We start from the raw sequence: 10,758 nt of genomic DNA, 5'->3' as shown, positions 1-10,758 counted from the left end.
GATAATAAAGTTGAGGCTTCTACATTTAGAAGTATAAAATCAAAGACTTGAACACACAACTATTGCTTCTGGCCCAGCTCCCTTATTTTAGCAACTGGCAACCCCATCCACCTGCGTGCTTAGCTCAAAAATCTTGGGATCAGAGGCACCTGGCTGGCTCAGTCAGTGGAGCATGAGACTCTTGATCTCGGGGTAGTAAGTTCGAGCCCCACATTGGGTGTAGAGATTACTTAAAAATAAAATCTTAAAAAAAAAAAAAAGGTTGAGACCATTCCCTCTATCACAGTGTTGACAAAGAGAGTTCATCTTAATCCTAAATTAGCGGGACCTCGGTTTGGCAGATGGAGCCTCCTACCACAACTACCATCTGTTGATTTTTTTGCTCCATGGCCCAGCTCCTGAATTTTGCTGATATGCTTTAACCTTTAAAATACATGTGACTTTGACATTCTACTTATTAACATCTCTGTCTATTGTGAACATAGAAATAAAATGTATTCTTAGCCATATTTTTGAATAATAGTGAAACTTGAAGGAAAATGGGCCGTGGCCTTGGGCACCCAGAGCACATTGATAACATTATTCCATTTAGTTGTGTGTTTCCAATTAGTCAACCACAGCTTGCACTTGGCAGATATGGGTAACAGATGAAAAGCACTCTCTGTGTCAGCATTAATGTCTCGCTGAAAGCAAGTCAGTAACGATTTGTAAGATGAGGCATACATCAAAGAGAAAACCACCATAGCATCAGGCCGAACCATTTCAGGGTAAGCAAGGCTTTATGTATTTAACGTGAAGGATGTGTTTGGATGTGCTTTTGGCATGCTGCTTCTTATAAATTCTTAGTGTTGAAAGCAATTACGACTTTTCGCTCTGGCAGTGGTGAACTCAAAAATATACTTTTTATTTGTTTATACCTAAAATACATATATATTTGTTAATTATTATCTTTGTCTTGGATTTTATTGTTCTATCTTCAAAGCCATCTCTTATTTGTGGGACTGAGGCTTAATCACAAGTACTTGGGCAGAGTATAGTACTGTAGTTAATTTTGCCAGGTATTTTTCAGGTTTTAGTATACTTAGGATGAATCCTTGTGCTAATACTAGCTCTTGCTGGGATGCCTGAGTGGCTCAGTCAATTAAGTGTCTGACTCTTGATCTCGGGTCTTGAGCTCAAGGTTCAAGCCCTGCGTTGGGCTCCATGCTGGTTATGAAGCCTACTTAAAAAAAAAAAAAAAAAAAAAGACTAGCTCTTGCTTACTGAGCCCTTACAATGTGCCAGGACCCCTAGTGTTTCCTCTGCATTATCTAATGTAATTCCTTCCTATCCAGTGTAGATTTCATGGTCCAACATTATAATCACTCCCTTACACAAACGACCTTAATGTCCTTATCTTCTCTTCCTATTATTCTTCCCTAGAAAAACTTTGATCTGGCCACACCCAAACCTCTTCTTTCTCCATTCACTTATTCCCAATTGAATGTTGAAGAGAACAAACTGTACCAATTGGCCTCACTTTATTATTATTATTTTTTTAATTGGTCTCACTTTATTTTTTTAAATATTTTTTAAAGTGTATTTATTTATTTATTTTGAGAGTGAGGAAGTGCAAGTGAGGAAGGGGCAGAGAGAGAGGGATAAATAGAGAGAATCCCAGGCAGGCTCCACACCACCAGTGCAGAGCCTGATGAGGGGCTCCAACTCACAAAGCATGAGATCATGACCTAGGCTGAAGTCATCTCCTGAAGTTCATCTACTGAGCCACCCAGGCACCCCAATTTGGTCTCACCTTAAATTCATGTCTTCAAATCTCTAACGGCACAAAATGTACCCTGGAAATTCTATCAGCTTCCCTCCTAGACTCCCAGCATTCTCGGTGAAAAGTTCCTGAAGTGGCAAGCAAATGGTTTGTCCAAGGAGCTGAGTGATGAGGTAGGGGGAGAGTAGCGGGGGGAGTGACAGAGAGGTTACAGGGACCCAGATCATGTAGGCCCTTGTAAGACCTTGTAAGGACTTGGCTTTTATGTTGAGTGAGCTGGAGGACATTTGGACGGTTCTGAGCAAAGGAGTGGCAAAGTCCAACTTAGATTTTTACAGCATCACTCCAGCTACTGTTTTGAGACTAGACTGTAAGGAGCAAGGACAAAATCAGGGAGACGGAAGATGGTTGCAAAAACCTGAGCAAGAGATGATCTTGGCTTGGCCCCAGGTGGTTGCAAGGAAGGAGGTCAGAAGTGACCTGATTGGTGCTATCTTTGAAGGCAGAGCCAACAGGGTTTGCTGATGATTTGGACATGGGGTGTGACAGAAAGTAAAGAGTTTGGCCTGAGCAACTATGAGGCTGGGAATTGTCCTTTCCTGAAATGGCAGTGGGAGGAGCAGGTTCAGAGGGTAAGGGCTCAGGGAAGGAAGTAACCGAAGACCTTGTTCTGGACACATCAGTTTGGAGTTGTCTGTTAGATGTCCTATTAGTTTCCTAGGGCTGCTGTACAAATTACCACAATCTTGGTGACTCAAAAGAACAGAAATTGGTTCTCTCACAGTTCTGGAACTCAGAAGTCTGAATGCTAAGTGTCAACAGAACCATGTTCTCTCTGAAGGCTCTGGGAGGACCTGGTCTTTGCCTCTTCCAGCCTCTGTGGCTGGTGGCATTCTTTGACTTGTGGCCATATTGCCTGTCTCCCACAGAGGCAGGAGAGAACCAAGGGACTATGGTGTGGGAAGCCAAGTATCTTAGTCCATTTGGACAACTATGGCCAAGTATCATACATTGATTGTGTCATAAACAATAGAAATGCATATCTCGTAGTTCTGGAAGCCGGAAACTCCAAGATCAAGGTGCCAGAAGACTTGGTATCTGGTGAGAGCCCACTTCTTGGTTCATAGACAGACATCTTTCTGCTGTGTCCTCACATGGTAGAAGGGACAAGGAGCTCCCTGAGGTCTCTTTCAGAAGGGCAACAGTCTAAAGTTCATGAAGGCCCCATGCTCATGACCTAATCACATTCCAAAGGCCCCACCTCCAAATACCATCACATTGGGGATTAGGTTTCAACACATGAATTTGAGGGGGATACAAATATTCAGTCCACAGCACCAAGTGAAGATACTGTTGCAAAAAGGAAGAAATGATCAACCATGTCACGATACAGCAGGAAAGGTAGGATGAGGACCAAGTGTTGACTGTTGGCTTTAGCAAAATGGAGCTCAGAGGAAATTTTGGAAAGAGCCATTTAGGAGGAGAAATAGAGGTAAAACGTGGCTGGGGAAGATTCAAGAGACAACAGGAGGCTGGACCTTTTCTGAATCTGTTCATTAGCTCCAGTAGCTTTCTTGTGACTTTGGGATTTCCTATACATAGGAAAAAAATTGGAAACAGTGATGATGGTTGCCCAGCAGTGTGGATGTGATTAACACCCCTGGATCATACACTAACAATCTTTTAAAGGGCATATTCTGGGTGGCTTTGTCCAACTAATTTAAGTGGCCGACTCTTGATTTCAGCTCAGGTCATGATCTCACGGTTCATGAGATTGAGCCCTGAGTCAGGCTCCACCTGCTGTGTGGGATTTGCACACACACTCTCTCTGTCTTTCTCAAAAATACATACATACATACATACATACATACATACATACATACATACATGTTTAAAAGGGGCAATTTCTCTGTTATGTGTATTTTATCAAAATAAAGTATTAAAAAATGAGAAGAGATGCTGGTGGAAAACTGTTTTGAGAAGTTCTGTTGAATGTTTGTTGAAAGTAGTGAGGTGAGGTAGCAAAGAGGGAGATTTGAAGTCATTTTTGCCTAAGGGAATGTTGCAGCATGTTTCTATACTGATGGGGGCAACCTGGCAGAGAGACAGTTGGTCTGTGATAACAGGAGGGAAGGCAGCAGGAAGGTGAGGAAGAATGATGGGGGACTTGTGCAAATCCTCTTCTGAAGGCTTCTGTCTTCTCAGGGAGGTTGGAGGCCAGGGTATCAGTCAAGAGTGAAGATGGGGACAAGGTGTTGGAGGTTGAGCAAAGGTGTGAAACAGTGGCCAGGGTCCTCACCGGGGCCTTCACACCAGCACAACAGCCTGACCTGGGCACTGTTAGAAATGCAAATGACCAGGCCCACCCCTTCTTATCAGGGATTCAGAACCCCGGGGAATGGGGCCAGCCATCTGTGTTTAACAAGCCCTCCCGGTTTGTCTGAGGTCGATCTGATGCCCTGTCTGGCCTGAGAAGGCCAGGCCTACGGGGAAATGTGCTGTACCTGCTGGGCGTTAGCAGCCCTGAGCGCTGGCGTAGAGGTTCTGATGTGGAGTCTGGAGCTGAACTGCCCAGGGTTCCATTAGAATTCTCCCACTTAGCTGTGTGATCCTGGGCCAGTCCCTGGACCTCTCCATGCCTCAGTTTTCTCATCCTGAAAATGCAGATGATGATAATAATCCTCATGAGGATCAAATGACTTCTTCTGCGGAGAGCACTTATAATGGTACCTTCCCATAGGGAACAAAATGCATGTAGCTATTATTAATAATTCAAAATGAGGCCTTCAGAGGCACCTTGGTGACTCAATCAGTTAAACATCCGACTCTTGATTTGGGCTCAGGTCATGATCTCGTGGCCATAAGATCAAGCCCCAGGTTGGGCCCTGCACTGTGCATGGAGCCTGCTTAAGATTCTCTCTTCTTCTCCCTTTGCCTCTCCCCCTCAAAAAAATAAAAGTAAAAATAAAAAAGTAAAGTGAGGTCTCCAGCATGGTTCTGTGTTTTTTATTGCAGCACCTAGTTGCTTAGGAGTAGAGCAAATGACTGTTACATTCTCCAGAAGGCTGGAATTTTGCCATGTAGAAGTCGTAAAATGAGAAAAGGTAGCTGAGGAGTTAACTTTTAAGTTAAGCTTAAAATTTCACTGGTAAGCTGTGGAATCTGCTGTGGGCAGAAGCAAGTATGGGCCTGATAGCAGGTGCATGGGACAGTGAAAAGGTGGAGATCAATGGATGGAGGGTGTAGTGAGATGAAATGGTTGTTGGACTTGAGGGGCCAGAGGGGTGGGTTGGAAAGATTGGTGGATGGTTATAGCATGTAATGCCTGAAATGGATGGGTTAAAGCTATTAGTAATAACAAAGTCTGTGTCTGGGCTGAGTTAGTGTGGAAGGCAACATCATTGAAGAAGACCTCAGGACCTGAGAGTCCTGGGTCTTGGAAAATGACTTAGGATAATAAAAATCAGCAAGAATTATGATGAGGCAGTGGTAGGGATAGTGACAGTGAGACAAGGCCTCAAGTTCTCAAGGAATGAGGGGAAATGCCCTGGGGCCACAGGACATTGTGACCAGATGGTCTAGTCTGAGGATATGAATTTCTAAGCAGTGGGGGTTTATGGAGGAAGGAGAGAGAATGGTTTGGGTGTGGCAATGAGGCGCAGGAGGTCACCCACCACTTCCCCTTCAGGACCCTTGGTACAAGGGGAATGGAACAGAAAACAAACCCAACCTAAGGATAATGGGAGAACATTCTCAGAAAGGAGCCAAATTTTAGGTAAAGAGAAAACAGGAAGCAAATAGTCAAAAAGACTGGTGGTCTTAGTCTCTTTCTATGCCAAACATTCAGCTGGGCACAAAAGAGTAAAATGTCCTGTCCTCAGAGACAGAGTAAACAAGATTGAAAAGTCAAATATATACTCTATTAGTGCTAAATATTAGGAGAAAAAATAAAGCACTGGAGAGAGATTGAAGTGTCAGTAACTGGGAATTAAAACTATAATAGATGGCCAAGAAAGGCTCCCTGAGAGGGTGACATTGGGTATTGACTTGAAGGATATGGAAAGCTGACCAGATATCTGGTAGCAAAAAGAACAGCAAGTGCAAAGGCCCTGAGGTGGGAGGATATGCAGAATATCTGAGGAAAACAGGGAGTCCAGTGTGGTGGTAGCAGGTGGAGGGAGGGGGCATCATGGCAGGAGATGAGGTCAAAGGGGGAAACAGAGGGGTGGGCAGATCATGTAGAGCCCTGTAGGTATAGGTAGAACTTGGCCTCTACTCTGAGAGAGATGGGGAGCCACTGAAGGGTTTGGGACAAAGGAGAGATGTGAATTGCATTTCGATGAGAAGATTCTGGCTGCTGTATGGAGGACAAAGTGGTGGGGCAAGGACTGATATAAGGAGACTCGTTAAGAAACTTTTGCCAAAATCCAGCCAAGATTTGGTGGTGGCTTGAACCAGGGCAGTCATTGGGCCATGGCCTCAGGAGCCCCGACAGCCAGTACATCCTTCCTAAGAGAGAGCAGGCAGGGTGTGAGGACCTGCGTGCAGTAAGAGGGGCACAGGTATGTTGTGGAAGTTCCTCTGATTTCTTCCGGTTCTTACTGAGTAAGGAAGCAAACTGCACGTGAGGTGGGAGAGAACATATCACGCCTTTGCAGGCAGAAGAGGAGGGTGGGAGAGGAGACAGACTAGAGCATTGGCTCTTAAATCTGAGCACGCACATCAGGCTGGACGACTACTAATGCAGACTGCTGCCCTGCCCCCCTCCCTTCCCAGGTTTCTGATTCAGTAGGTGGGGGGTGGGGCCTGACAACTGCATTTCTGATGCTGTCCGTCCAGGAACCACCTTTGAGAACCACCAGCCGATAGTACAGTGGGCTAACCTGGCAGAATGGAGCGCTCACTTGTGCTTAATGATGGTGGCTTCACTGAAGGCCACGAGCACGGCTATTTTCTTGTCCAGTCACGCTCAGCTGCACTGGAGCTGGCACGGAACAGACAGGTGGGTTTAACCGGGGTTGAAGTTTAGCCAAGCGGATGCTACGAATCATAAGAAAGGCAATGGGGTTAAGGGTAGATCCAATGGAGTGGTTTGACAGATTGAGCTTGGGGCCAAAGGTGGACAATGTGGGAAGAGAGGACATGAGTCAGTGGAGAGGGGGCAGGATCCCGGCCTTCAAGGATCACTGGGGGCTGAGTCCTAGAGGGAGTGAACTAGAAGCTCAAATTATAGATGGAGCCAGACCCTAGCATGGGGTGGCCAAGGCAAGGTGATTGGAAGACAGAAGGCCATGGAATGAGAATGTTGGAAAGTACATGTGTCTGTTGGGAATTGAAAACAGCAAGACTTAAAACAGGACCTGGTCAGAGAGCATGACGGGTAGCCAGGAGCTAAAATCCTCAAGCAATGAGGTGGTGACCTGCTGGCCGGGAGGTGACTGAATGGGAGAGGTGACAAGAGCTGCGCTCCCATGACAGGAGGTTCAAAGCCAGAAGGTTTTACAGGAACGATGGTGGAGAAAGGTCTGGCAGTGACAAAGGGGAGCAAGGAGGAGCCCCCCACCTCCAGGCCCATGGAGCAGAGGCAGGAATGGCAGCACCACCACTTGAGAGAGACAGCGGCTGGGGAAGCTGAGCGCTTGGCAGAACCGGGGTCTGGGTCCTGGTTCTGGAGGCACAAATTGGAAACAGCTGGGGAAGGGCGCCTGGGATGTTCAGTCGGTGAAGCATCCAACTTTGGCTCAGGTCATGATCTCACGGTTCCTGGGTTCGAGCCCCGCACTGGGCTCCACACTGACAGTGCAAAGCCAGCTTCAGATCCTCTGTCCCTCCCTCTCTGCCCCACCACCGCTCTCTTTGTCTCAAAAATAAATAAACATTCAAACTAAAAAACTGGAGGGGCGCCTGGGTGGCTCAGTCGGTTAAGCGTCTGACTTCGACTCAGGTCATGATCTCACGGTTTGTGGGTTCAGCCCCATGTCCGGCTCTGCTGACAGCTCAGAGCCTGGAGCCTGTTTCGGATTCTGTGTCTCCCTCTCCCTTCCCCTCCCCTGCTTGTGCTCTGTCTCTCTCTTTCAAAAACAAATAAACATTAAAATTTTTTTATAAAATAATAAAAGTAATAATAATAAATAAGTAACTGGGGAACCAGGATACCATACTACTGCCTGCACCCCACTGTCAGAGATTTTAATTTAATTAGTCCAGTGGGGTGCCTGGACTCTGGTGTGTTTCCAAGCGCTAGAAGTGATTTGAATGTCCAGCCCAGGAATGACAGCCAAAAGGTGAAGGGGACACTAAGGAGTCTGATGATATGGGGGGCTTTGCCCATGGCTGGGTGGGGTCCCTGTGGGCCATGGGGAGAAAGTGAGGGGGCACTGCCAGGAGGATCTGAGTCTGGGGGAGGGAGGAAAGGCCTGGGCTGAAGAGAGCTCAAATCCCCAACATGGTCGTGAGGCAGATTGTGATGGCAGTGGTGAGGCTGTGAATGGTAGGGACAGGTACGGATGGGCTCTTGCCTGGAGCCCAGCGATGTCAGTGGCCCCTTCTTCACCAGCAGTGGAGGCCTGGGGGCTGGGGGGACCAACAGTTCTAACAGAACGTCTGCAACTCTGGGGGCCTGCTTCCCTTCAGGCTTCCTCCTCCCCACATCCGATCCCTCAGTAGGCACTAGTGAGGCAGAGTATGCCTGTGGAACCAGATGGTCTCAGTTCAAATCTCCTGCCCCGTGACCTTAGGCAAATCACTCAATCTTTCTGTGCCTCAGTTTTCCTATCTATAAAATGGGACTAAGAATAACACCCATCTTCCTAGGATTTTGTGAACATTTAGTTAATATATAGAGGGTTGCTAGAAGAACATGGGACAAACAGTAGGCCCTATTTGTGTTTGCCATTGTTCTTTGTAAAACATATCCCAAATCTTCTGTTTCTCTCTATTCCCATTATTACTACACTAGTCCGAGCCACCGTCATGGCTGGGCGTCCCGTTTTTACTCCCTCCCCACCAACCTACACTCACAAAACTGCAGATCAATCCATGTCACTCCTTTGCTTAAAACCTTCCCATGACCTCTCCATGGCATTTAGAATGATGTTCCTGGATTATGATGTCCCTCACCATCTGGCCTCCTCTCCACTCATTTCCTCACCCGCTAAATTCCTAGTTCACTCTCCTTCCTCTTCTTTATCATGCCAACCACACTCCTGCTTCAGGCCTCTGCACCAGCTGTTCCCTCCATTCCAGATTATTCTTTCCCCTAGACCATGCATGGCTGAATTCTTCTTGTCCCCAGGTCTTAGCTGAGGCTTTCCATGCCTCTGATTACTTACTTTGTTCATGTCTATTTTAATTCTCTGCATGGCTCTCACTACCTTCTTGTATTTTTTCTTTCTTCTTCTTTTTTAATGTCCATTCTACTTTGAGTTTCCCTTAAAGCAGAGTGAGACAAGGATTTGACTGTGGGTTGGTTATTTGGAAGACATTGCCAGAGTGGGGGTGAGGGTGCAGGTTGAGTGTATATGCTGCTGAAGCGAGCACAGGGATGTGGGAAGAGACAGGAAGATGCAAAGTCAGCTAAGAGTGTTAGCCTTACTACTGTGGGGGAGACACCTCTGGGAAGCTTGTAGAACACCTCACAGAGTTGTTCTGCTGAAACACGAGAGTGGGAGGTGGAAACCTTTATCCACTGGCTCCCATTCCCCATTGGCTGAGGGCTGCATTTGGGGCATTAATTCCCTGACTTCCAGGTTGGGTTTACCTAAGGGCCAAGCTAATTCTGGCTGCCTGGCTGCTTTGGAGAAGGGTCTGGCAGCCAGAGGCCAGTCAGCACTTCCCAACACAGCTATGGCTAAATGCAGAGGTATCTGCTGGGCTCTGGTATCTGCTGCCTGACCCATGTCCCTTTCTAGAGGGTAAGCCCTTAGTGAGGGGAGACTATCCTTTCTGTTCACTCTTGTATCCCAAGAGCCCAGCACAGTGCCAGACAGTCAGTATTTGTAAATACTAGTTGAAGGAATTTAATTCATCCTTTCTTCAATCCAGGGGTAGTTACTATTGTTATCTGAATGTTTTTAATTTTTTTTTTTTTTTAAGTAAGCTCTATGCCCAACATGGGGCTTGAACTCACAACCCTGATATCAACAGTCACATGCTCTACAGACTGAGCCAGCGAGGCGCCCATCCCTTTTTTTTTTTTTTAAGACAGGATTCTTATGTATGTATGTATTTTTTTTAATTTTTTTAATGTGTATTTATTTTTGAGAGAGAGAGAGAGAGAGAGAGACAGAGCACAGGTTGGGGAGGGGCAGAGAGAGAGAGGGAGACACAGAATCTGAAGTAGTCTCCAGGCTCTGAGCTGTCAGCACAGAGCCTGACACGGGGCTTGAACTCACCAACTGTAAGATCATGACCTGAGCTGAAACTGAATGCTTAACCAACTGAGCCATCCAGGTGCCCCTGTATGTGTATATTTAAAGTAAGTTCTAGGCCCCAGCCATGTACCCCATTATCCGCATTTTTAGGTGAGAAAAGTAAAGGGCAGTCTTGTATACTGGGGTCACTCAGTTTACCTGTGTTACAGTTGGAATCTCAACCCAGGCAAATCTGACTTTAGACCCTAAGGTTTGAACTGCAAGAACTTACTTCATCAGTAGTTACTTCATCTCCAGTTACTGAAGATTATTCTTAGTCTTGATCATCAAATTTCATATTGGCAGTATAATGTTATTAGGTATGTTTTACAGATTGCCTTGCTTATATGGCATAATGGCTTTCATGTTGTGTGAGGGTGTGATTTAGAGGATTAATAAGAATGAAAAATGCAAATGATTGAAAGGCCTTGGAGGGTAAGAGAAATACTTGCAACTGGCCAGGTTTGATCTACGAGTGGGTGGGGGGGTTTCCTGGCAGGAACTGGAGATGTGTGCTCCATTTAAAGGGAGCCTCTATGGTGGCCCACATTTGGTGCTTTACAGTAGGGCTCAGCAAACCTTTTG

This window comes from Panthera pardus, unplaced genomic scaffold (assembly GCF_024362965.1).
Source record: "Panthera pardus isolate Hobbes unplaced genomic scaffold, ASM2436296v1 HiC_scaffold_2, whole genome shotgun sequence".
NCBI classification, from domain to species: Eukaryota; Metazoa; Chordata; class Mammalia; order Carnivora; family Felidae; genus Panthera; species Panthera pardus.
The sequence above is the reverse complement of the archived record's forward strand: the minus strand, read 5'-3'. Positions refer to the sequence as shown.